The sequence below is a fragment of the Argiope bruennichi genome, chromosome 4, assembly GCF_947563725.1.
Source record: "Argiope bruennichi chromosome 4, qqArgBrue1.1, whole genome shotgun sequence".
Lineage (NCBI taxonomy): Eukaryota > Metazoa > Arthropoda > Arachnida > Araneae > Araneidae > Argiope > Argiope bruennichi.
The window spans coordinates 110,883,626-110,909,901 of NC_079154.1; the positions used below are offsets into that span (position 1 = coordinate 110,883,626).

At 33.5% G+C, this 26,276-nt stretch overlaps 1 long non-coding RNA gene across 1 annotated transcript; it reads right to left on the bottom strand.

The window, feature by feature from the left end:
- Window positions 1-1,470: 1,470 nt before the first annotated feature.
- LOC129966795 (uncharacterized) lies at window positions 1,471-25,355 on the bottom strand. The gene is made up of 4 exons (XR_008784295.1): window positions 25,194-25,355; window positions 20,058-20,287; window positions 13,603-13,797; window positions 1,471-2,041 (listed from the first exon to the last, which is right to left on the bottom strand). It is a non-coding gene; the product is annotated as an uncharacterized LOC129966795 (long non-coding RNA).
- Between the last annotated feature and the right edge of the window lie 921 nt (window positions 25,356-26,276).

Below are 26,276 nucleotides of genomic sequence, written 5' to 3' on the forward strand. Positions count from 1 at the left end.
CACACACTCGGGGACAAAAAGACACACACTCGGGGACAAAAAGACACACACTCGGGGACAAAAAGACACACACTCGGGGACAAAAAGACACACACTCGGGGACAAAAAGACACACACTCGGGGACAAAAAGACACACACTCGGGGACAAAAAGACACACACTCGGGGACAAAAAGACACACACTCGGGGACAAAAAGACACACACTCGGGGACAAAAAGACACACACTCGGGGACAAAAAGACACACACTCGGGGACAAAAAGACACACACTCGGGGACAAAAAGACACACACTCGGGGACAAAAAGACACACACTCGGGGACAAAAAGACACACACTCGGGGACAAAAAGACACACACTCGGGGACAAAAAGACACACACTCGGGGACAAAAAGACACACACTCGGGGACAAAAAGACACACACTCGGGGACAAAAAGACACACACTCGGGGACAAAAAGACACACACTCGGGGACAAAAAGACACACACTCGGGGACAAAAAGACACACACTCGGGGACAAAAAGACACACACTCGGGGACAAAAAGACACACACTCGGGGACAAAAAGACACACACTCGGGGACAAAAAGACACACACTCGGGGACAAAAAGACACACACTCGGGGACAAAAAGACACACACTCGGGGACAAAAAGACACACACTCGGGGACAAAAAGACACACACTCGGGGACAAAAAGACACACACTCGGGGACAAAAAGACACACACTCGGGGACAAAAAGACACACACTCGGGGACAAAAAGACACACACTCGGGGACAAAAAGACACACACTCGGGGACAAAAAGACACACACTCGGGGACAAAAAGACACACACTCGGGGACAAAAAGACACACACTCGGGGACAAAAAGACACACACTCGGGGACAAAAAGACACACACTCGGGGACAAAAAGACACACACTCGGGGACAAAAAGACACACTCGGGGACAAAAAGACACACTCGGGGACAAAAAGACACACTCGGGGACAAAAAGACACACTCGGGGACAAAAAGACACACTCGGGGACAAAAAGACACACTCGGGGACAAAAAGACACACTCGGGGATACTTTCTTTACTTTCAATAAAAAGATTATTCACGGTTAGAGAAAAATTCAAACGAGTTCTCACATTAGGAATCGTTAACATCACAAAGTAATACGATAAAGATAGTTTAATAGAAGGAATCTCCTCCCAAGAGAGTCTCCCCAAAGAGAAAGAATCTCCTCCCAAATACAATTAAGCATTTTATAGAGAAAGGAAAATTGCATTAAGCAAAGAAGCATCGCTATTTCCTTTGTTAGCTATTCCTTGCCTTGACGTCAAATATAGAGTTCGTATAAGATAGTCGACATGGTAACGTTACAATAGGAAAAATTATGTTAATGTGTTTCTGATTGTATTGACAACGAATAAAGTTAGCAGAAGTAAATATAATTCAGTTTTATTTCAGGTAGTTTCTAGCCCATATTTGAGAAATTGTTATTACAAAAGGAGTTACTGTTCACAATCTTCCTACAATCCCATTTAAAAACGACAGATTTAGAAGAGATGCTTTGCGCAGGTCACTTCTGGAGTACTTTCATAAAATACGTTTTCCAATGCAGAGAGCATTGTCCAAATTCGTGGGTGCATTGTATGCTACAAGAAGCAGCATAGGGAATCATCGCGCGTGTTGATTATTGGTGACGATGATAACAGCCACTCGGGTAGTTCACGGTTATAGACTTCCCACTCATAAAGTGAGCAGATTGGTGGAGCATCAGTGCATCATCCATGACAGCCTGGAGTGTACAAAAGTCCTTTAGTTTCGGAGGATGGCCTCGAATTCTCTCGGGATCAATATCAGATTTAACTGCATCCCTACAAAGTGCGTTTTGAATGACATTGCTGCTAAATATAGTTTTCCTTATAAAAGCTGTCAATATCTCCATACGATTTTCAACTCCGTCTATTATGTACACTTTGAATTTTGAAGGTATTGGCATAAAACGTGTAGGCAAGATATCTTGACCACCGATATTGATCTCCTGAAATCAGAAATTTAATAACCGTAATTCTTTTACCATATCATAATTTTTCAAAAACCTGATATTTTCAAGACATTATCCTGAGAATGTCACAGAAGTGAAAATTAATGTAATCTTTCATTCTTTGCAACCTTCAGCAATTCCTAAACATAAAAAGGCACGTAGAGGAATCGCGCAGAACTGAAATTAAATATTGAATTTATCCTAGTTCTTTCTGGGATCGGTAAAATTAGTCTCGTTTTCATGTTGCGTAAGGGATATTGAAAGACGGACCTAGTAATCCTTCATCCATGCTAGATGACAAGTTGTCTTAAGCCAGCCCTTTCCCGAACCTCTTATACCTTACTAGCCATTACGTTTTCGATTCTTTAGCACTAGAATTGTTGGCGATTGAAAGCGGGAGAAACATGGCACCAAGTAATTTCTACACATTCCGTTCTTCATACAAATTCCTCACCAGATTAAGATCCTTCGTCCTTATGGTTCTTAAATCTAAAGAAATTTAAAGGGCTGGACAAATATTTATTTCATTAAAGTTTTTACTTAATTGAAATAAAGAATGAATTTAAAAAGTTAGTAATGTATTTCGGTATAATTTTCGAAGACCCTTAAGTATATTGGGAGTAATTCGCTTCTTTTAGCAACAGAACAATGTATTTGAGAGACTATCTTTGGATTTTCTGTTATAGAAATCTATTATTGAAAGAAACGACTCGTGTTTAAATAAGCTGAAACTGTTTTAACTTGCATAAAACCAAGAAGTTATTAAATTTAATCGATGGCCAATTTTAAAATGGACCATTTTGAATAGCGGAAGTCTAGAGAAATGCTTTATATGAATGAAAAAACGGGGGATATTTCAATCTATGGAGAATTAAACTTTTCAAGAACGGAGATCCAATAAGTGTTCCCTTGGTAATTGCAAGCCTTTTAAAAAAATTTATATAAAGCTCTAGAAGCTAATTTTAGATTAAACGCAAAGCGCGCTCTTCCGTTTTACTCCGAACGTTGTTGTGTTCTTTACAGAGCGAGATGCCTACTGCTAATGTGTTAGTGGCTACAACTATCATTTATGCGTGCAACTCGGCTATGTTAGCTGCATTCAGAGTTCTGAAATATTCATAGAATAAAGCATCTATTTCTCACTTATACTACATATCCACTGATCTATTTCTGCAAAAGTATTAAATATGAAATTCACCTAAAAGTGAACGATTAAACATGACAAAGCCTCTCGAAATCAGTAGTATCACTACCGATAAAGTAGACAATATAGGTTTCCCACACTGAGACTATAGAATGACGATAATACATAGGTTACTGCATTATAACAGTGAAATAGTAAAAAAAATGAAATTAGAGATGAAAATTCCAAATTGAAAGTTGCCTCCATGATTTGGATAAAAGAACGAGACAAGTATGAGAAGCACTAAATCTTAACACAACTGAATAACCACAATGCATTTTCCCAATGCTGAAACGGAATTTTAAGTTTGGAATTATTTAAATATTCGAATTTCCAGAAAACCTTTAATGAAATAAAAAAGAATACACTGAATTTTAAAACTCAGACTCCAATCGAAAATAAAACAAGGCAGCTACTATAATTAAACCAGATAGGCATGCATTGTTAGGATTTTAGGTTGCACCAGATTATATAATTATTGAAAAAATAAGACTTTCAGTTATTTTAAGCTTGAATATCCATGTTGCCCTTCAATAACATTTAGAGTACTGTTAGAAACTCGATTAAAAGAAAGTAAGAATTCCATCTTTTTAGATTCTTTGCATTTTGGATATCCCATTTCTACAAAGATTGCAGTTTTATAAATATGACCCAGGATTAGACAAACTATCCAACTTTCCAGAACCGGAATGAAGACTTCATGTTAATTTCAACTTTCCATTACGTTTATAAAACCAGCAGGAGTGGTCTCCAAAACTTCACCATACTCTAATAAACTTGCGCCAGAGAAGGCCTTGCATGACAAAGCACAATAGTAAAGAAAAATTAACTTTTGGCTTGAATTTAGCATCTACTGTATCGATCGTGTCATCCTTGGCGGGTTATTTAGCAATTAATCGTCGACATGCGTTAATAATCTCCAAAAATTGGTTTAGTGCTTTAGACACTTCTCAACCGATTGAAACAAAGCTGCATTTGTAATCAAATTCCTGCAACTTATTTGATATACTTAAATGATTGTTTTTGAATTATAGCAATTGCACGTTTCTGAAAGTACAGACAGACAATTATCTTTGTTGGATTTGGCTCGAAACAGATGTACAGACAGACAATTATCTTTGTTGGATTTGGCTCGAAACAGATGTACAGACAGACAATTATCTTTGTTGGATTTGGCTCGAAATTCAGCAGATCTGTACAGATGTTAAATCTTTACCGAGTTTTATCTAGCTCTTTTTGTAAATGTCTTAACTCGAACAGAAAGGCAAGCGAACTTTAAAAAATTTTGCTCATGATTTGATAGAAATCTGCAAATTTGGTGTAAAGACCTTATACCAAATTTCAAGCGTCTAGCTGAAAGAGTTTGTTGTCACAGACAGACAATTTTCAAAAATTTATTCAAACTCAGGGAGGTTTAAAATGAGGAGATTCGTCAAAATCCCGAGTTCGAAATTTGACAGTAACTATTCTTTCTCTTTATACTTCGTATACGAAAATGTTATGCAATAGATTTCATTCTAGATTTTATGATCTTGAAATATTGATACAAGTATGCTAAATCTTACAATTCCATTATTTCCTATTTAAGGAGTCCAGATTAACAGCATGTATTATCAGAATACTTTTAAGACTTATTTAAAACCAGGCAGTATAATTGCTTGATTAATTTGGTCCATTTCAGAATGCCCAAGCAAATGTGGAAATAAAATCTACAAGTTATTTCTACAGGTGAAATCAATAGAGAGCAATTGGAAGAACTCGGCAAGATTCATTTCTTTGTAGCATCAACATAAGCAGAAAAGTTATGCAAGTGGGGCCAAGAATTAATGAGCAAGCAAGAATTTGAAGGCACAGATCCAAAGAATGCTCAAGAATTGGATGTATAAGAAGCGTAATTGGAAATTGGATATATAAAAAGATTCCACAGAAGAACCGATTTCAATACATATCAAAGCGTTTAATCTTCAATATTTAGAAAAATCCTCTCAATGGATAAGAAGATTCAACGAATTCGCTGTGCTAAACATACCAACTACTGATTCAATAATAAGGAATTATATTTTTTATCTAAGTTAAAAGTAGTAAAAACATAACACTAATGTATTGTAGCAACTTTTATAGGCATTACTTTAAGAGTTCCTAGAAAGTTATCCCATATTTCAAATTGCACAATATATAAATATATTCTTAATATTTGATTATGCAGTATTAATGACAAAGTATAAAAGTTGAAAGCACATGAAATTGAATAATGAAATAGGGTAAAATTATGAAAAATTCCACCAACATTCATCTAAATAATTACGCATTCATTTTATCAGATATTTGAATACAAAATCAATGGCAAAAGTTTGTCTTCCCAATATGAACTTTACAGAACAATTCATAGATTTAAGAATTAAAACATTTAATGACCCAAAGCAAGTGCTCTATTCTTTGCAGTTCTATTTCCTCTGACAACGAGGAGTATGGTTCGGAAGTAGTTATGAAGAATTAGAAATTTCAATGCATTTCAGTACAACTGAAGACGGCTTTATGAAAAGTCATTGGAAGCTATCCAATACATCAACTATTGCACCAATAAGTAGGCAATCAATAGCACAGATCCAAAATATTGAAAATGTTGAACTAAGGCTACTTTAGCCTGATAAAATATAGAACCTTCAAAGTCTACTAGAGACTATGTTAGCAGTTGAGTAAACTCTCCCTGCCGATGTAAGCATTTACATGTAACATGCATTTTTTTTTTTTACATCAAGCAAATTGTTGTACGATGTCTAATTTCCCAATATAATTCAACGCTGCAATTTTAAAAGAAATGTTACCCTCAAAATTCAAAGGCTGTAGCCAAGAACTTCCGACTCGTACGAATTGCTGCACAGGCACTGCGATGGTTAATGTTGAGACACTCGTCTCGAACAAATGCTAGAATTTTATAGCTAATGTGTTTATCTTTAAAATTGTATTGGGGCATGCTTTTACTTTTCGAATTTTGAAAGGGTTTCATAATGCTTGTTTCCTCAATAACTTGATTTATTAGTTATGCTTCCTAATAATTCAATAACTTTGAGCACCTACAAATATTTAATAACTAGCCGCCTTTGGCGACCAGCCGGTTCGCCAATCTTAATGTGCGTTTAAAATTTTAATAATTAAACATTTTACGCAATTCCAACTTGGATAGATTCATCATCAAAATAGTTTAAAATTTCAAATTTTGATAGTCATATAATTCACTCATAATATTATAAAGGCCTTCAGTCATAACGTAATATGTATCTCTAATTTTCCGATAGCTCCCGTAGAATTTATGCTTTAAATTAAAGTAGAAAGAATTAATCTGCAATTAATATAATATTTTTACTGAAACAAAGTATTTTTTAATAATATGATTACTGATAACAGAGTCACTGAGCATTTAAACTTTATGGGCACTAAAGAATATCTTAAATTAAGTAATATCTCAAGAATTTGTCAACAAAATTCACAGATTCATCATGAACAGATCGATTAATTAGCAATGTTTACTTTTAAATGCATCAAACACTAAAATAAACAAAACCGTATAAAATAATTGGTCGAAAACAGGTTTAAAAAACTACTTAAAAACGATGTACTTAAAACTATAAGCATGTACAAAATATATAACTAACATAAATACAACTTAATTACAAAAGCATGCAACTAACCTAAAAATAATTTAAATCAAGAATCATCCGTTGATAATATTGTCAACAATCAGAACACAATGCGCATGCGTGAATTTTCAATGCCAGTTACGGTAACACAAATGCGTGAATTTTTCTACGCCAGTTGGGGTAACGCTATGCAGATTAAAAATTTTTAATTTCCTTTATTCTGTGTTATTTTAATTCAAAAGTACTTCAGAATGAATCTGAAAGATCGATTAATTAACAATGTTCAATTTTAAATGCATAAAACATTAAGAAAATAAACAGAATCGTTTGAAATAATCGACCAAAAAATGTTAAGCCTAAGCCTTAGCTTGGGGGGAAATGCTGAAGCCTTACTCATTCGGCGGTGAGGAAAATGAAAAGATTTTTTTTGGCGGAAAAGTTAGTTTTTAATTAATAGTTAAAATTTCAAAAAAAGGGACCCCAGGTGCACATTTCCGAACTCCAAAGTATACACGTACCAAATTTGGTAGCTGTAGGTAAAATTGTCTTTTCTGTAGAGCGCCAACACACACATACATTGAGCTTTATATATAAGTATAGATGTGTTATTTCTAACAGATGATCCATGAAATAAGATGTAAAAATTTTATATCAAACAGAGGGCCAAACTAGATTTGGAAATTTTTCACAAGCCATTAAAATACATAAAATTTTCTAAATTCTTTAGAAGAGCGATTTTAGTGAAAATATTTTTAAAGGGAAAAATTAAGTTTTGCTATCGAAGTAAATTTTATTTCAAAGACTTAATATACCACAGAACATAAGCGCATGCCAATATCCAAGAATAAGAGTAGCGCAAATTTGTATAGACGTTAAATATGTAGTTAAAAGTATCTATAATTATAGTACTCGCTCAATTTTTGGAAGAATTCTATACATTCTTTGACTTTGAAGATGTTAAAAGGGAACCACTGCTAAATATTTAACAAATTAGAAATGGTTATGTGCAAAAATTAAAATTCCATTGAATTATGAATTATTTCCATCTAGAGAACTGATCAGAAACTGTATAACTGAAGGACTTATCAAGAGTAGCCGAGCAATGATACCCGACTTTACTGAACAAATAAATATTCAATTGATATTTTTGGAGTTATACGACTAATTTGTGGAAATTGATTTTGCACTTCGCATTCAGCTTTGAACAACTCAATGAGCCTCATCCTAACTCAATGAGCCTCATCCTAACTCAATGAGCCTCATCCTAACTCAATGAGCCTCATCCTAACTCAATGAGCCTCATCCTAACTCAATGAGCCTCATCCTAACTCAATGAGCCTCATCCTAACTCAATGAGCCTCATCCTAACTCAATGAGCCTCATCCTAACTCAATGAGCCTCATCCTAACTCAATGAGCCTCATCCTAACTCAATGAGCCTCATCCTAACTCAATGAGCCTCATCCTAACTCAATGAGCCTCATCCTAACTCAATGAGCCTCATCCTAACTCAATGAGCCTCATCCTAACTCAATGAGCCTCATCCTAACTCAATGAGCCTCATCCTAACTCAATGAGCCTCATCCTAACTCAATGAGCCTCATCCTAACTCAATGAGCCTCATCCTAACTCAATGAGCCTCATCCTAACTCAATGAGCCTCATCCTAACTCAATGAGCCTCATCCTAACTCAATGAGCCTCATCCTAACTCAATGAGCCTCATCCTAACTCAATGAGCCTCATCCTAACTCAATGAGCCTCATCCTAACTCAATGAGCCTCATCCTAACTCAATGAGCCTCATCCTAACTCAATGAGCCTCATCCTAACTCAATGAGCCTCATCCTAACTCAATGAGCCTCATCCTAACTCAATGAGCCTCATCCTAACTCAATGAGCCTCATCCTAACTCAATGAGCCTCATCCTAACTCAATGAGCCTCATCCTAACTCAATGAGCCTCATCCTAACTCAATGAGCCTCATCCTAACTCAATGAGCCTCATCCTAACTCAATGAGCCTCATCCTAACTCAATGAGCCTCATCCTAACTCAATGAGCCTCATCCTAACTCAATGAGCCTCATCCTAACTCAATGAGCCTCATCCTAACTCAATGAGCCTCATCCTAACTCAATGAGCCTCATCCTAACTCAATGAGCCTCATCCTAACTCAATGAGCCTCATCCTAACTCAATGAGCCTCATCCTAACTCAATGAGCCTCATCCTAACTCAATGAGCCTCATCCTAACTCAATGAGCCTCATCCTAACTCAATGAGCCTCATCCTAACTCAATGAGCCTCATCCTAACTCAATGAGCCTCATCCTAACTCAATGAGCCTCATCCTAACTCAATGAGCCTCATCCTAACTCAATGAGCCTCATCCTAACTCAATGAGCCTCATCCTAACTCAATGAGCCTCATCCTAACTCAATGAGCCTCATCCTAACTCAATGAGCCTCATCCTAACTCAATGAGCCTCATCCTAACTCAATGAGCCTCATCCTAACTCAATGAGCCTCATCCTAACTCAATGAGCCTCATCCTAACTCAATGAGCCTCATCCTAACTCAATGAGCCTCATCCTAACTCAATGAGCCTCATCCTAACTCAATGAGCCTCATCCTAACTCAATGAGCCTCATCCTAACTCAATGAGCCTCATCCTAACTCAATGAGCCTCATCCTAACTCAATGAGCCTCATCCTAACATGAAAGTGACTATTGAAAGCCTATGTTTACTACATGGAAAAATAATGTGCATTGTCGTACTTCTGGTTTGCTTTCATAATTAGGCATCAAAAAGATTGACATTATCATTCGATATGTTTTCATTGGGAAATTTCAATTTGTTTCCACCACACTACCAAAACTGAAAGTATAAATTAAGCTTCTTTTGGGGGGGGGGAGGTCAAGGGAGAAATTGAATTTATAGTTACGAATATTTTCCCACCCTCTCACCAGCCGGCTGGTAACTAGCCCGTCCTATTTTTAAGAAAAAGGGGGAGGGGAGGGTGCTATCCTAAACTTTTTATTCCCAATTTAATGTTAATATATTAAGCCTTTCTATTAAATACCTAATCCTAATAGTGCGCGCACTTTCCCGTTATTTTTATCTGAATCTTTCTAAAATAAGAAACCCATCTTTATACTTCAGAGTTGGAACGAGGGAAAGAAATGAAATTTCTCCTTAACTTTCTGCCACTGAAATGGTGTTCAAGTATCTGTTGAAAAGTTATCGAGTTTCGATTTCATGGCGCAAGGCTCAGATCTGTGCCAAGATGCGCCACTGCAAATGTATACTGACAAGCTATGGTTTCATTAAAGAGCCAAATATGGCCAAACTGTGCCAATCAGGGTTTGGAGTTGTAAATGTAATATTAATGAAAGGTTAATGTAATATTAATTTTTGTATTCAACAAATTAAAATGAATATGAAGTTCGCTCTACTTAAACTGTTAAGACCGATAGAGTTTAAGATAAATTTTCGAATGGGGACGTTACCTTCACCATATTGATACGAATTTAGTACGCTTAAGAAACCAGCGGAAGTGGCCTCAAAACATTCTCATACTCTAATAAAGGGGATATCCCAGAGAACGCCTTGTATGACATTGGCGTACAATAGATGAAATATTAACTTTGGCGTGAATTGAGTATTTCCTGAATATCCTTGGCGAGTGATTTGTCCATTTATTCCTGGCCCGAGGTAAATAGAATTCAAAAGTCTAATTTGTGTTTAAGACGCATTTTTCCAGCTGATTGAAAAAAATATTAACACAGAATTACACTTGAAGTCAAAATCATAAACCAAATTATATATTAAAATCGTTGCGTTAGAGTAACAGCATTTACAAGTACAGATTGACGGTCAAGCCATTGTTAAATTTGGCTCAAAATTTGGAAGGTTTCTACTACATGGGGGTTAAATCTCTACTGAATTTTACCCATATAGTTCTCTTCATTTATTAGTTTTCGTTTTAACATGCTTGCACAGACTTCCTTTAAACGGATTTCTCTCACACTTTGATAGACATCTATATATCCCGTGTAAGGACATACCAAATTTCAACCGCCTAGCTCAAAGACGTTGAGTTTTGTCACAGACAGATGGAAGTTTCCGAAAAAGGTTTTTCGAATTAATGTAAATCTGAAACAGGAAGGGGAGTCCATCTCGAGTTCGAATTTTTAGCGATTGTTATACTTTATACTACATATGCGAGAGCGTAAAAATGATTGCCGATTAAAATCGAGACCTTCTGATAAAAAAAAATCAAGTGAATCGACGTGGGTGGAACACCGATTACTAGAAATTTAGTGAAACGGGTTTGGTTAATACAAAATCGATTCATTTTCACTTCAAGCTCTGGTACAGGAAGATAAATCGAGAAACTAGGCAACATTGATAGAATGAAGTGCAATTTATTGGAGATTTATAGATTCTGGTCGTGAATTAAATAATGGTGAAAAAATCCTTTATTGAAGTATTTGCAATTTTATGTAAATGAAACATTCTTCCTGCACCTAATGTTACTGATGAAGGATTTCGCAAGAGTGAATTGAGAATTGTGTTCCTGCCATTTTACATTCAGTTCTCTAAACGCATTGTTACTGGCGTGAATTTGAAGTTTCAAAGATTTCGATATTGAGAAAGATGAGCATTAGGCGCATAGTTAAATGGTGGTCGAAAAATTTATATTTCCATCTTAATTCCATGTCTTTACTTTTGCATTATTGTGGTAGACACCATATTAATTTTTGAACTCTAATTTCAGAATCTGAATTCAGTGACACTTTCTTACAATTGAAAATAAACGCTTAGCATTTCGTATTCTGATGCAATATTTTCCTAGGAGAAAAATGGAATCGAGAGGGGAAATATTATACAATATGAATTTTTACTGATACTCACTATCAGTTTTTAAGTTAATAAATTTTAGAGTATTTAATTTCAAAATTAATATCGCCATTTATTCAGTTTAACCGTGTGTAAACTTGCATACACTTTTAATATGCATCATATTTAAATCTCGGCTCCGAAATTAAAAATTATTGCTTGAAGATCATGAATTAAGTCTTTAAAGGCAAAAAGTCAGATGACTTGATGAAGTCAATTTTATTCTCAGTTTCATAATTATTGAAATGAATTTTTTTCAATCGGACGAATTAAATATCGAATACTGTTCGGTGCTCAAAGTATTGAGTTTCTTGGATTGAATTTCTTTTATTTAAAGGTATGTTGTGGGTACTTAAAATTTAAAACGGTTTCAAATTTTTTTTTATATTTGCATGGTCTATCAAAACATAAGACATGATAGTATTCTGCACAGACAATAGAATTTTTATTGATGCGTTGAGGGTTGTTTGCTCGGAGCAGCCACTTATAGAAGGATTAGTTTCGAATTCTAACCTTAATGGAATGAAGATTTTTTTTTTTGGGGGGGGGAGGAAGAATAAATTTGTTTTCTAGATTTACGTATGTTTGAATTCAATATAGAAAATGGGGAAATCCATTGAGGGCATTACTTCTAAAGATATTTTATATTGATTAATATAAAGAGTTTCTATTAAGCGAGTGTTATGAAGATCATTAAGCGAGTGTTATTGGTATCAGATCCAACTTTCCCGATGTTTCCCGCTTTAAATGATTGGAACCTGAATAGCCATCCCAATACGAAGGCCTGAGGACTTTATACAGAAGAATCAATTATAGAAATTATGTACACGGATTTCTCCAACATAAAGGCCAAATGCCTCATTGAAGCATGTTCCACCAATTAGAAAATATACCCGAGTTCGATTTTGCACAAATGATCGTAAATTTTTTTATATTGCTTTCAAATACACTGGAAGGATTGCTTCGATAATAAGAATCGGGATTTTGTTACAAAAGTCCTCAAGGTCAAAGCATCAAATGGCTTATCTTCTACCTACAACCTTAATTTAGAAATGCATGCTCAAAACTATTTACTACTGTTCTTATAGTAATGCTGAGGGTTTTTGGGACAACTTCCTATTCAGAAACGCTATGAATAATCAATTCCTACAATCTTCAGAATTCTGAAGTTGAATACTGAAACACCCGAGTTCATTTGTCAGAAATTCACTAAACGCCCTCAAAAATGGCTACGATAGCTCATTTTTTCCAGGAGTTAATGCACAAAAGAAATGCTCCGACTTCCTTTAAGATTTCCAAAATATGTCCCATTGCACAAACACCTTCCCAGCGACTTACTCAAAAGAGGAACCGCTTGACAAGAGGCTGAATCGCCGTACTTGAATCGAAGTATGTCGGGTCTTCAGAACTGGAAAAATATTTCTACACTACTTCGCAATGAACTGCCCATATACCACTTAGGATTAACACGAAAAATTAGACATCTAATGGACAAGAGATAATCAAAATCACTTGAGCTTTTGTATCAAGATTTTTTGCATGCTACTGCAAAAGAAAATTGCAATTTTTTGCTAACAAGATCAGGTTTGAAATTCCGTTGAGACTCAAAAATCTACTGCCACAGAAATCGGATCAAATATTAGAGCACATGCAAAAATGATCATTCAACAATTGGGAGATATAGTCAATCAAGCTCTTCAAGTATTAATTTCTCATCCTAATTTTACGCAAATTTAATATCTTTAGAAACATCCCATTTTGGATGACGTACTATGAAGATTTCTTAAATAATCCAGACAATCTTAAATGATTCGAAATATTTTTGAAGTCAAAAAACATTACCATGTTAAATTCGATTCCTTTGGGATCTTCTGGACTGGATTTTCCGAAGAAACTTTCCGAACTGCTCGGGAAGAGCAAGCAAGTTGAAGCTTGAAACTTGGGATTTCAGGAACAGATCCTTATGTAACTTATCTGGCCAGGTTCCTCGGAGAGCAGCTGGCAGTATATACACTTTTAATGAAAGAACCAACAATCCTAAAAAGAAATAGCTTTATTTAAACCTCTATACATGAAAGATTGAGAAAAATTAAAGTATTAAAGTTTAACGAGATAAAATTTAATCTACCAAACATTACTTAATCATGTCTGAACTATAATAAAATATTGTGAACGTCAAAAAATTCGAACTCCAGATTTTAACGAACCTACGCTTTAAGCCATTCCGCATCTGAAACACATTTCCGGAATTGTAACTTACTTGAACACTTGCAAACCAAGTTCGATGGATGAAGTTTGGTATGTGGCATTTCCATGTAAATATCACTAGATTTCTACAAAATTTGATACGAAAACGAATGAATACGATAACTACAAGACGTAAAGCATAGATAGATAAAATTTGGTATATAGAATTAGCATTTAAAGTGTAGAATACAAATGTGAAATTTCGAAATAAGTATTTAGATTTTAACAGTTCTGTACTTTCCTATGGATATAAAGGTGATAACTCAAAAAACGCAGCGCCATAAACGTCGCATTTATATCAAATGTTATTTGCCTATGTGATCTTACTAAAATTGAAGTTCTGCTAAATTTTGGCTTCATTCGAACAAAGATTCTATATTTCTGAATATATGGTTTATCGAAAAAATTCTCTACTTCAAGAGCAAGACTCATACAGGTGTTGAAAATAAAGTTGAGCACCCGTGGAGTTCAATCTCGTCCAAGTTCAACAATTATATGTGAAGGAAGGGGTGGGTGTGACAATTAAGCAGGAAGTATGCGAGAAAATTTCTGCAAGACTGCCCAGTTGATTCTAATCTGTACACAGTATACATAAGAGTTGGATACCAAACAGTTATTTCGAATTGCAAATGTCATGTCAATAGGCTTGCGATTTTAGAAATCTCTAGCCACCCTAGGTGACCAGTTCTTCGAACTCAATAAAATAGATTTTATACTAAATGAAAATAATATTTAAAATTTTTTAAGCCGTCAACATTTTTATTGGTTAGACTCCACAGGGTAATTCTGGGGCTATATCGAAATTTTATATTTTCAGAGTTCTAAAAATTGAAGAGCGGCATGAAGCAGGCAACACTTGGGACTATATAAAGACCATCAGTTTTTTTTCCATCCAACAAAAATTGGAATGGCCTTCTCCAAACTCATTTAATAAACGTTATACTTTCGCATAAAACTGAACCTTGGACAAAATACGCCAATATTTTGCATGACATTGGTAATCAATAGTTACTAAATATTAATGTTCGGCGCAACTGGCATTTTCTCGCATGCGATGTGTAGAGAAAGTATTGTAATCGTTGAAAAATTCAAACTCGAGATGGACGTGTCTCCACATTTTAGAAATTGAATCGGATAAAATTTTTTGTAATTATATTAGTCTGTCCGTGCTCTTCCATCCTTAAATATATATGGCAAAACTGAAAAAGCTTTAAGCTTGACGTATGAAAACTTATTCCTCCGAGTAAAGTAATCTAAATTTTAGCAAAGTTAACAGTGAAATTTTATGTCGAGGAGGCATAAAGTTGAAAGCCATTTCCATAAAGTAACTTACTGATTGTAAAGTATAAAGTCAATGTGCTCATTACTGGTGCAATAAAAATACTTTAAATGTTAAAATCAAAGTTCAAATTAACATTACCAGATCTTGGTCAACAGATTCGGACTATTCATCCTTTCCGCTTAATATTTAAACGAACTGAAAGAAACCGTCTTGAAATGGCGAAGCAACAAAGCAGTTGCTCAGTTAACTTCCGCCTCGACTGAAGAGCTTAAACCACTTCTCATATTCCGCCGTACACGAGGCGAGTTTCAATAGTAGCAAAATTTGCATTGCAGTTGTTGCCACCACAAATCACGAAACTTGCAAAAAGGTCGAGTTCGAATCTGTTTGCTTGAGATCATGGCGTGGAATTGGAATAACACAAGGACACCATAAAAATACGGATCCGAAATAAATTTTGGTATGGATCTTTTCCAAATGTCCAACAAAAACGGATACACAGTTTTTACACGAGATTTAGATTTCAGTCAAATTTTGAACAAAATCCGTTCAGTGGATGTCTGTTCTAATTTAAGCTAACGCGGTAATCACAAAGATGGAATTTAAAAATAGATCAACTTCGGTACACAGATTTAACATCTATATGAAATTTTGAACCAAATCCAACTTATGGCTAACAATTTGTCGATTTATACTATCAGAAACATGCAGTTTGACTTGAGTGTTACGAATTTGGTATGCGATTGTGACTACAAGTGTAGTCTTTCAAACGGTAGAAAAATTGCATATAAACAAATTAGATTTTCAAATACTCTTTACCTCATGCCAAGGATTAATCGAAAAAAACTCGCCATAGAACACAAGATAGATTCAGTAAAAATAGCAATCTGATGTCAAAAGTTAATATTTCTTAACTATAGTACACTAATGCCATGAAAGGCGTCTTTGAGCTTGATTAGGATTAGTTTGGTTCAATGGTACAAAGACAAATTTGTCGTTCGTTATTTTTCAGGTAAAGTTTAATAAACAATGTTGAAAGCAAGTCATTTTAAATCGAATTTCACTGAGAAAAATATTGCCGGCCCCAAGGGTGTCAATTGAACAATATGTGCTCCAAAGTGGCTTGTCTAAGAAAGTTTTTGCATATACACAACATGTTTAAAGCTTAAGATACAACTGCACATGTTACATTCGACGTTCTCTGGAATAACACTTATTGGAGAGCGTGTGACAATATTTCGTGGAACTCCCGCTGGTTGCTAACCGATTGACAGATATAATCGTAATTTGAAATTAATAGAATTTTGAATACGATCTTAAATTATTGCGTTTATATGCATGTGAAAGTACAGACAGATAGAAGTCAAATCTGGAGACAAATTTGATTCCGAATTTTATCGGAATCTACAGTTTAGATGCTAAACCTGTGTATCAAACTATACGTTGGCTGGCATTTAACAATGCGTTGGTTCTTTTAGTTTTTTTCATTTACTGCGTACGTATTACTCGGATAGCTGGGGAATAACTTTCTCTGATTTTGTTCAAATTTTGCTAGAACTATAAATTTGATATCAAGTCCCATACCAAATTCATCTGTTTAGCTCAAAGCGTTTGAATTTATTTTCATAGAAAAACAGGAATAATGCCAAAAAATGCGTTTTGGATTTAAAGATCAGGAAAGATCCGTGAAATATTTCGAATTGAGTTTTTGCAAATTACAATACTTTGTATGAGAAAGTAAAGCTTAATGAAATCGGCGTAATGGTTGTGCCGTGAATATTATGACTTTCGTCATAAAATGAAATAGCGCGAAAAAAATCTCTCGCTATTTTATATTCTATTCATGCTAATTTAATATATATGCGCTCTACATACAAAACCGTTTGACCTAGAACTAGTAAACTTATCAGAAACTTATTTTAGAGGGTGGAAATTTTATTTCGGGAACAGGTGCAAATTTTAATCAGAACTTTCATTAACTGAAAATGAAATGAAATATCGGTATCTCCTCTATGATTTCCAAAAATATAGCACAAATGGTTTTTACATCATTTTAAAATTTAAAAAAAAAATTAAATTATATCAATGTTAACTTAATTTACAAGTTTCTACTTTCAATGAATTTTAAGAAAATATTTTAACTGTTTAATTTATTTCGCAAAGAAATGAAAAGTGCGTAGAAAAAAGGTAGTTCTAATTATCGTGTTGCAATTATGCTGGCAAAAACTCCATTTGAAAGACTGAATTAACCCTTTCGGAAATTTTAACCGAGAAATGCGATTTTTAACATTTTCAGGTATTGCTGTCTGTATGAAATAGAATACGAAATGCTATATTTTCTAAAAAGCAATGCGAGAAAAGGATTTGCGATGATTTAAAATGGCTATCAATTTAATAATTCATTCTTATTTAAGGTATATATAACTTAATTCATGGGATATCCACACTAATTAGGGCCCAACAGCTAATTTTACAACATTAATAGATGCATACACTAATTAATCTAAATGAGATTTTATATAGTTTGAATCAAATATTTCTATAAATTACGTTTATGCAGATTTTATACATTAAAAAAAAATTGTATACTGATCCTATATTCTATAAGTCATTTAATGAAATATGACTGAGACATTAATATTTAAAGTTCCACTCTTTTGCAATTAAAATGTATTAAGTTATGAATGTTTGAACGCCTATTCTATAAAAACTCTCCGACTTAAAGATACTATTCCGGGCTCTGATTTTCCAAGGCAGATTGTCTAAATTCATGCAATTTATAATCTTAAAATATTGATATTCAAAGCATTATGGCTTGATAAGGCTTAATCTCTGAAGACAACCGTTAGACGCAAGATAATTTTACTGACCATGATTTACAGGATCGAAGAATTAACATTTAGAACTCTTAATTGTTCTCTGATGTACATTTATTAATTGAAATGACATTTGCCTCATTGAAGTCTTTTAGAAGACAAAACTGAATTTGACGAATCAGAAGTTCATTGAATTCTTTCAAATACTGAATATAAAATATTCTGCGATACATGTAAGCTTACAATACTGAGGGATTCGATTTTCTGTAATTAAAAAAAATGTAAAAATGATTGATTTCAGTAAAAAAATCCGCATTTATTGAAGTTCTTTCATTTCAAATTCAAATTTAAATCTTACGGCGAATTGGAGATGACAGCAAATTAGATATTACAATGAACAAAATGTAAAGCTTCTTTAATGTTAGCTATGGAACTAAATTTGAAGTTTAATATTTTGAATGAGCTATTAAGAGACCAAGGCACAAATATTTAACTGAATTTTTGGAGTTTTACACCTGATGAGCCAGCTGGTCAACAAAGGCGGCTAATATTAAATAAACCGGATCCATTTTAAAATTCATTATATAATTTATGTATAAAAGAGCACATCACTGCGTGCAATTGTAGTGGAGTGCATGAGCAGTTTCATCGGTATTTGACTAAGATGGTGCAAGTTTACTCCTGAATTAAATCGGTTAAAAACATTCTAGATGACAACAGATCCATTAACTATTTTGAGCACATTTCGGATTTTAATTAACAGTTTTGAAACCTTTAACTTTAATTTTATGAACAAATTGAAAAATGCTGAAAGGTCGATTTTAAGTAGAGTTTATGACTGAAACGGCCTGCTGCTAATTGACTAGACTGCCTTAATTGAGTAAAATTATTGGGAATAGTGGTAAATTGAAATATCTTACTCTACAATTTACAACTTATTTCAACACTGAAGAATAAAATATATTCTTAACCATACAAATAAGAACCAGTTGAAGTGGTCACCAAAACTTCCGCATACTCTAAAAAGACTATTCCAGGGAACATGTTTCATGGCATTGGCGTACAATTATGAAATATACGTTTCGAAATGAATTTAGGATAACACGATAAATTCTTTGAAGATGTTACAGAGTCCCCATTAATATCTGGCATACGGTTAATAGTGCCCCCAAAATCGATGCGTTTTAGACGCGTTTATCCCAACCGATTGAAATCAGTTTGACCCAAAACCACATGCCACATTTTATATATCATGCTTACACGCTTTTGAAATTATAGATTGATAAATCGACTTGAAGCCCTTGATAGATTTGATTCAAAATTTACAGTATAATATATACTCTATATATTAAGCCTGTACCAAGTTTAATTTAGCTATATTAACGTCCGTTTTAAAGCAACACTAGTGTATTAAAATCTGTACCAAATTTCAGCCGAACTCTTGAAGTAAGTTATTTTGTATTTAAACAGCAGGGCAGATTTCCTTAGAACGGATTTTGCTTTAATTTAGCAAACATTTCAAAATCGTATGTAAAAACCGTAATCCAAATTCACTCGTCTGTCACCAAGTATTTCTGAATTGTATATCACAGAGAAACAAACTTAATGTTATTCATAATCGGGGTGGTTAAAGTCTTGAATTCGTATCTTTCGACGATTACAGTATTTTACAATTCATATGTTAGAAAGTAAGAATAAACAGGGAGTCGCAATTAAAAAAAAAATCAACACTTCCACCAAGCACATGCAGCAAACTCATTCAGTAACATACTTAGTATGAATTTATTGTCAATAGCATTAGCAATTGAATATATTGTAATTTTAGAAGACAATTTTAATTAAGCTGCTTAAATATAACATTAGGCACCCAGGCTTAAGAGTTGAGATTAAGTATAATATTGCGAAGTATAAATATTAAATTTAGAAAAATAATGATATTTCAGTTTACTTACATTGTAACCGTCCCGTACAGGCTGAACGCATCTCGTGATCCACCTTTATCTTTGATACAATTAGAATAACACCAGCAGATAATTACGGAAGTCGGCATCCATTGCTCATTGGCATTAACTTGGTGGTTGTCGATTCTTGTATAGTAAATATCATAAAAATCCGTACATTTTTATGGATTTTCTCGACACACCAATTATCCAGGCAATAGCAGATGAGATGACTGAATAACCTGAAAAGAACTGAAACACATCAGGGAAACGTGTTTAAGCTGTTCACAATTTAAAGATAAAGAAAATTACATGATCCTTAAAGGGATCTCAGTTTATAAAACCATTGGCACAGTAATTTTGCTAATCAGACGATTCCACTTATTTGGGGCATTATTTTAATTTCTATGAAAAGAGCATTTGGGTAGTGAAGCGTTTTAGTGATTTGGCATTTAAATTTATATTTTTACTTCATTAAAGATTAAAAATTTAGTAATTCGATGCACGAGTTACTCATAATCGTTTGCGAAACGCTTGAATTAAAAAGACGGCATACAGGTGTTGGGTTGTTTCTAAATAATCAGCGAGTTTTTTTTAATGTAGAATAAATGCTTGACAAAACATGCGGAAGCGTCTTCAAGAAATTCCCAATACAGATGTTATCCTCCTGCCCTAGCATTAAAATTGTGAACCATTAAAGTCATGACCACAAAGAATATTTGAGGTCCGCATGTGACCATTTCGTACTTCAATAGTGCAGTGAACCGAGAATGTAAGCTTTCGTCGATTGAAATTAAAATTGTTAAAAACTCAATTTTTGTGCGGAAATCACATACTCAATTTCATTCATAAGAAACTTTCATAAGAAGATTTCATAAGAAACTATCAATCCAAAGTGATCAATATCAAAATTCACCTATATAATATTTCCCGAATCTATAATAAAATATAGATTGTATTTTGAGAGCGTTAATGCTGCTACAACTAAAACACAAATGAACTTAACCAAATTAGAATAATTATTAGAAATAAATATTAAGTTCACAGCCAAAGAATAAAAAAGAAAGATAATGAATCCGGCCTAAAGACTTTCTCAAGGGTCACCCTCAGGCAATGGTGCAAACCAGGGATTTTTTTCTGTGAGGGGCCTGACTTTCGTCCAACAAACTGACCTCTCGTGACCCGAAAACTCCAGGGAATTGAGGTTTTGGAGATAAAATTAGTATCACAAAATTAAAGATAATTATACAATAATAAGTAAATTAATCCACCTAAGAACACAGCAAATCAAACAAAAAATATGAAAATAGAACCAAATTCATTTAAATAAGAAAAGACAGTGCGAGGCAAAAAAGACTTGTTAGTGCAATTACACTTCGATAAATTAAATTGAATACAATTTTACCGCGTTTGAAGCTATATACGCCTGCCACGTTTCGTCATAATGCATCATAATTGTAGCTCCATCTATTGAGTTAAAATTCAAAGTGAATAAACTGGAGGAAGTCAAAAATTAGATAAACTTTCTCTTATTAAAACCACTATTGCAAAAGTGTTTGGGAAATTCATTAGTAGTAGAGTTTTTAATGAGATTGTTGCTTCAATATAAGAAATTCTCTAGAGTTGGAATCTAATTTTCAAATTCCCTGTTATAATATGGCCTTTGTCAGCATCTATATAATCTTTATAAATTTTTGTTACAATTACACTGTTTTGTTAATCTTATTTAAACTTTTTCTGTAATAATTATAGTTGCAAATTTTCCTTAAAGTTGCTGAATAACAAAATGCTATTGAAACCATTGCGTTATCCTTTAAAGGAAAAAAATCCTTACTGTTGTGCATAATTTTAGGTAACTTTAGATTTTCGAAGCAAATATCCAAAAATCTCACTACACAGTACTTTATTCAAATTACTTTTATTTAAAAATAGTAAATCGTTTTTTCCTATTTTAAGTTTGAATTTTATTAGATTTAGGATTATGAATTTAGTGAAAGAATCTTCAAATTTGTTATTAATAAACCATCTAATTTTATTTTTCCTAAAGCCAAAAAGAAATTCCTTAATTTTAAGAGTGTTCTCATTATGTACCAAGTCACAAAAGTTCTGAAATTCCTCGGATATTATATTAAAATTACCACCTCTATCTTTTCCTCTCTTAAATCTGTTTTCCTTATCTAGAAAGTCTTGAAAGATGTTAAGTTTGTTATAAATACAAATGTTATCCAAATCCCCGTAACCTTCTCCATTTAACTTGCTATTAAGTCCATAAGGAAACCGTTTTTAAATTACATATAGATATTTTCCAAGTTAATTTTCTGTTTAAATCAATAATATTATATCTTCCAGAATGTAAATATTAATATTATCAAAGTAGTGACAATGGAAGTGTAGCTCATAGACAAAAGACTCATTTTTAATAAAGTTTTTAATAGCAGATCTGTGGCCATTTATTCGTTTATTTAGTTCAGTACTAGTTTGTCCTATGCAATTCAAATTACATTCTTTACAATTCAGCAAATACACAATTAAGATTTGTTTTTACAAAATAAATTCCATATTTGAAATTTCGTTTTTAATTTGTTATTTATTAGCTAGTGGACAAGTCTTGCATTTTTTGCTATCACAAACTAGATATTTTTTGGTATTTAAAAATTTTTTTTGAACAAAACAGTTGTGCAAGTAGCTTTTTATCTGTGGATGCTCCAACCACAAAGCTAGCCACAGCGCCCCTTGGTAAAACGAGTGACGGGCCATGCGCTATGAGAAATTCTTTAATTAACCTTCGCATAGTTTTATTTTATTGGTACCTGAAAGGAAAGGAATCTGCCTCAACAATCCGGAATCCTCGAATCAAATCCAAAAGGGAAATCATTTTTATTTTTAAAGACACCAGATTTCATCTTAGAAAAAGGTTGCTATTTTATCACCTGCTTAGAGGCAAATATACTTACAGCCAACCCATGGACTGATTAGTTTCAAGATTTGGCACAGATAATTAGATGTTAAAATTGTACCAAATATCAACCGTCTAGCTATGAAGCATAAAAAGGTATTGTGTTGCACTCTGACAGGTATTCTATGAATCGAGATCTTAAAATTTTGAGCGACATTACATTGTTGTATATCAACGAGTTTCGATTATGGCCATATATAAAGACATTTCTAAAGACAGTTTCCGAACTCGTGGAGGACAGAAACATGACAATTCAGAATTTTAGCGATAATAAGCTATAAGAAATGGCATGATAAATTAAAACCCATCAAAACGCAAAGTATAACTTATTAGATGCGACATAATCCAATCACTCAACAGCCCCTACATGAAACTTCATTTAAAATTGAAATGTTTCAGGAACGAAATGCAATGGATGAATGCAACGTGTATAATTTTGAAATGTGAACACCACACAAATTTCTACATAAATAATTGAGAATCAACAAAGTTAGCTGTATTTTTCCCTGGTAACCATACGTTGCATTTTCGACATCAGAATGGCTCGTTTTGGTCCGTTTATCTTCAAATAACAACACTAGGCTTGCATATAAAACCTTTGCATTCAACGCATTAGATAAGCTACTAAGCTCCCATTATAGGTTTAGGCGAATTTTTGTTAAAACAATATCTGCAACATTCCAGCTTCAGATGCCCAAAGGATCGCGACTTGCAATTCTCAATGACGAATACAGGCGCTTTCAGGTTGGGGAATATTTCAGACTAACCACTAATTGATTTGCTGGGAATATTGCTTTCGTTTTATGTTGAATCTCGTAAATACAACTTGACGCTCATGATTCTCTCCTCAACTGAAACATGTCATGGAATTACGCTTCATCAAGAACATTGTTTAAAGGTTTATTAAGTTTCTCAAAATTAAGTTTCCGAATATTCTATTTCAAATTTCAAGTTATTTTTTAAGGTAATGCAATTACAGTTTGTTTCAAGATTAGCAGAAACTTTTTTCCTTAAGCTTTCAGAAATGGAAGAAAGTCATACGATTGCTATTTGATGAAACGATACAAATGGTTTAATTATCAATACAATAATGATATGCATGAAAAACTAACAATTTTTTTTTAAATTGTCAAAATTCACAGTTGTATGGCAATTTAGGCGATTTTTTAAATTTTAAAAAGATGCAGAAACTAAATTTTTTACTTCGATGTTTTAGGAAATTATGACCCAAGAAAATTCAAGTTTCATTTAGTATGCAATTAAAGTTTCATAAAATCATTTGGAGGTGAATATTTTCATCTCATAAAGTATACCTGTGCCGGATTTGATAGTTCTAATGGCTGTCCTGTAAACTTCGGGCACATACATATATACACTTCCATTTTAAGAATAGATTTCAAAGTTCAAGAGAAAACCAGCCGAAATGAAAAACAAAGCAACAAATAAACAGTTATAATTGAAATATACTTTGAGAGATTAGATGGTATATTAAAAAATTGGTCGGAATATGTTTGAATTCGATTTTTCAAATTCTCACAATTCCATAGATTCACATAGATTTATTGGAGGGATAAAATGCAGTTAGGAAGTTATCGTTCTGCATTTGCGAATTAAATATTGCACATACTGATCTAATCATAAAGGTTTTTGAACTTAAAGGTTGTGACCCAAATGAACAAGTAAATTGTCGGGATATGCCGTTGAAACTTTTAATTGATAAATTTCTTTTTCGGACTTCAATAAAACAATTGTTATAAGCCAATAATTGGAGCTTAATCCAAAGATTTCGCTTAAATAAGAAGAGTTGAAGAGTAAATGCTCAAAAGACGTCAAAAAGTGTCGAAAATGAGATTAAATTAATTTTCAGAACAATAGTTCTGAATTACCAGTTTGGCATTCAATAAAATTGCATAAAAACATTACAAAAGCGGATACATATTATACGCTGGCTCAGAATGAATATTCCATAGATAACTAACTACAGGAACATTAAAAACTATCGTCACATATTATTCACTTTTATTTGCAACAAAATACTTACAGGGTTATGAAAAAATTGACTTCTCAGAAAAATTAGGTTGCAAAAAACGAAAATTTTCAGAATGGCAATGGTCTACAATTATCAGTTCATAACCTAAAGCAAAGTATCAGAAAACATACCAAATATTTACCGAATATAATAAACAACTTACGATAGAAACGAGAAAAGCGGCCGAGGTTTCCTTTATCAAAATTCAGATGAAGTCGAAGTGAGAAATCACTATACCAAAAATCTTTGCAAAAAATCTACTTCACTAAGCCACGTCACTACGTCTACGTCACTATTCAACCGTAACACGATGCCAATTATTATCAACGCTTTGGGATAAAAAGACAAATAGAAAAAAAAATGTATCTGAAATCTCTTCTTTTATAGTAGAAGAATATAATTGCAACCTGGCTTATTTTCTGTACTTAATTTCTCCCAAGCGGCCCAAATCAATGGGCTAGAGCATAACTCTCTACGCTATGGGTCCAGGTTCTAATCATGATTGTTTTAAAACTTTTTATGCTATTAAAATTTCGTCGGCCTTGGCAATATGGATTTTGTTTTTATTTATTACGATAAATAACTTCATTTAATTCTAAGAATTTCTTTTTCTTTCTTTTAAAATTCTTTTATTGCAGATTAGTTATTTGTTTTGGTTTTCAATTTCCTTGACACTTGAGAACGCCAATGATATGAACTCAAATGAGGCTACAGTTGTAAAAAGTATTAGAAGCCCTGGTAAAGAACTCCAGGATAGAATAACATTCTATTATTATGTTCATGACTTTTTAGAATTTAAGAAAGAATTTTGAAATCAACAACAACAATAACAAAAAGATGAGTTAAATACTAAATTGTAATAATAAATAAATACTAAATACTTAATAACATAAATCGCAATACAGAAGGCAATTCTAAACAACAGAACTTGACATTATACACTATCTATCAAAAAGTATTTGGGCACCCATGTAAATGAGATTATCTGCGGTCATGACCACGTCACATCTTCTGTACTTAAATATCGTATAGGATCCGGCAATGGCATTAGCTGTATGGGAGATGCTTCGAAATTCAGCTTTGTCTGACTTCTAGGAAGGCGTAATTGTTGGATATCATTGAAATGGGCGATTCTTGAAAGGCATATATAGTGAGTTAAGCATTCCAAAATCGTCAATATCTTTTGTGGTTTGGAAGTGTGTAGTGGAAGGTGAGTGGTGGTTGTCAGAATGTATTTCAACCAACA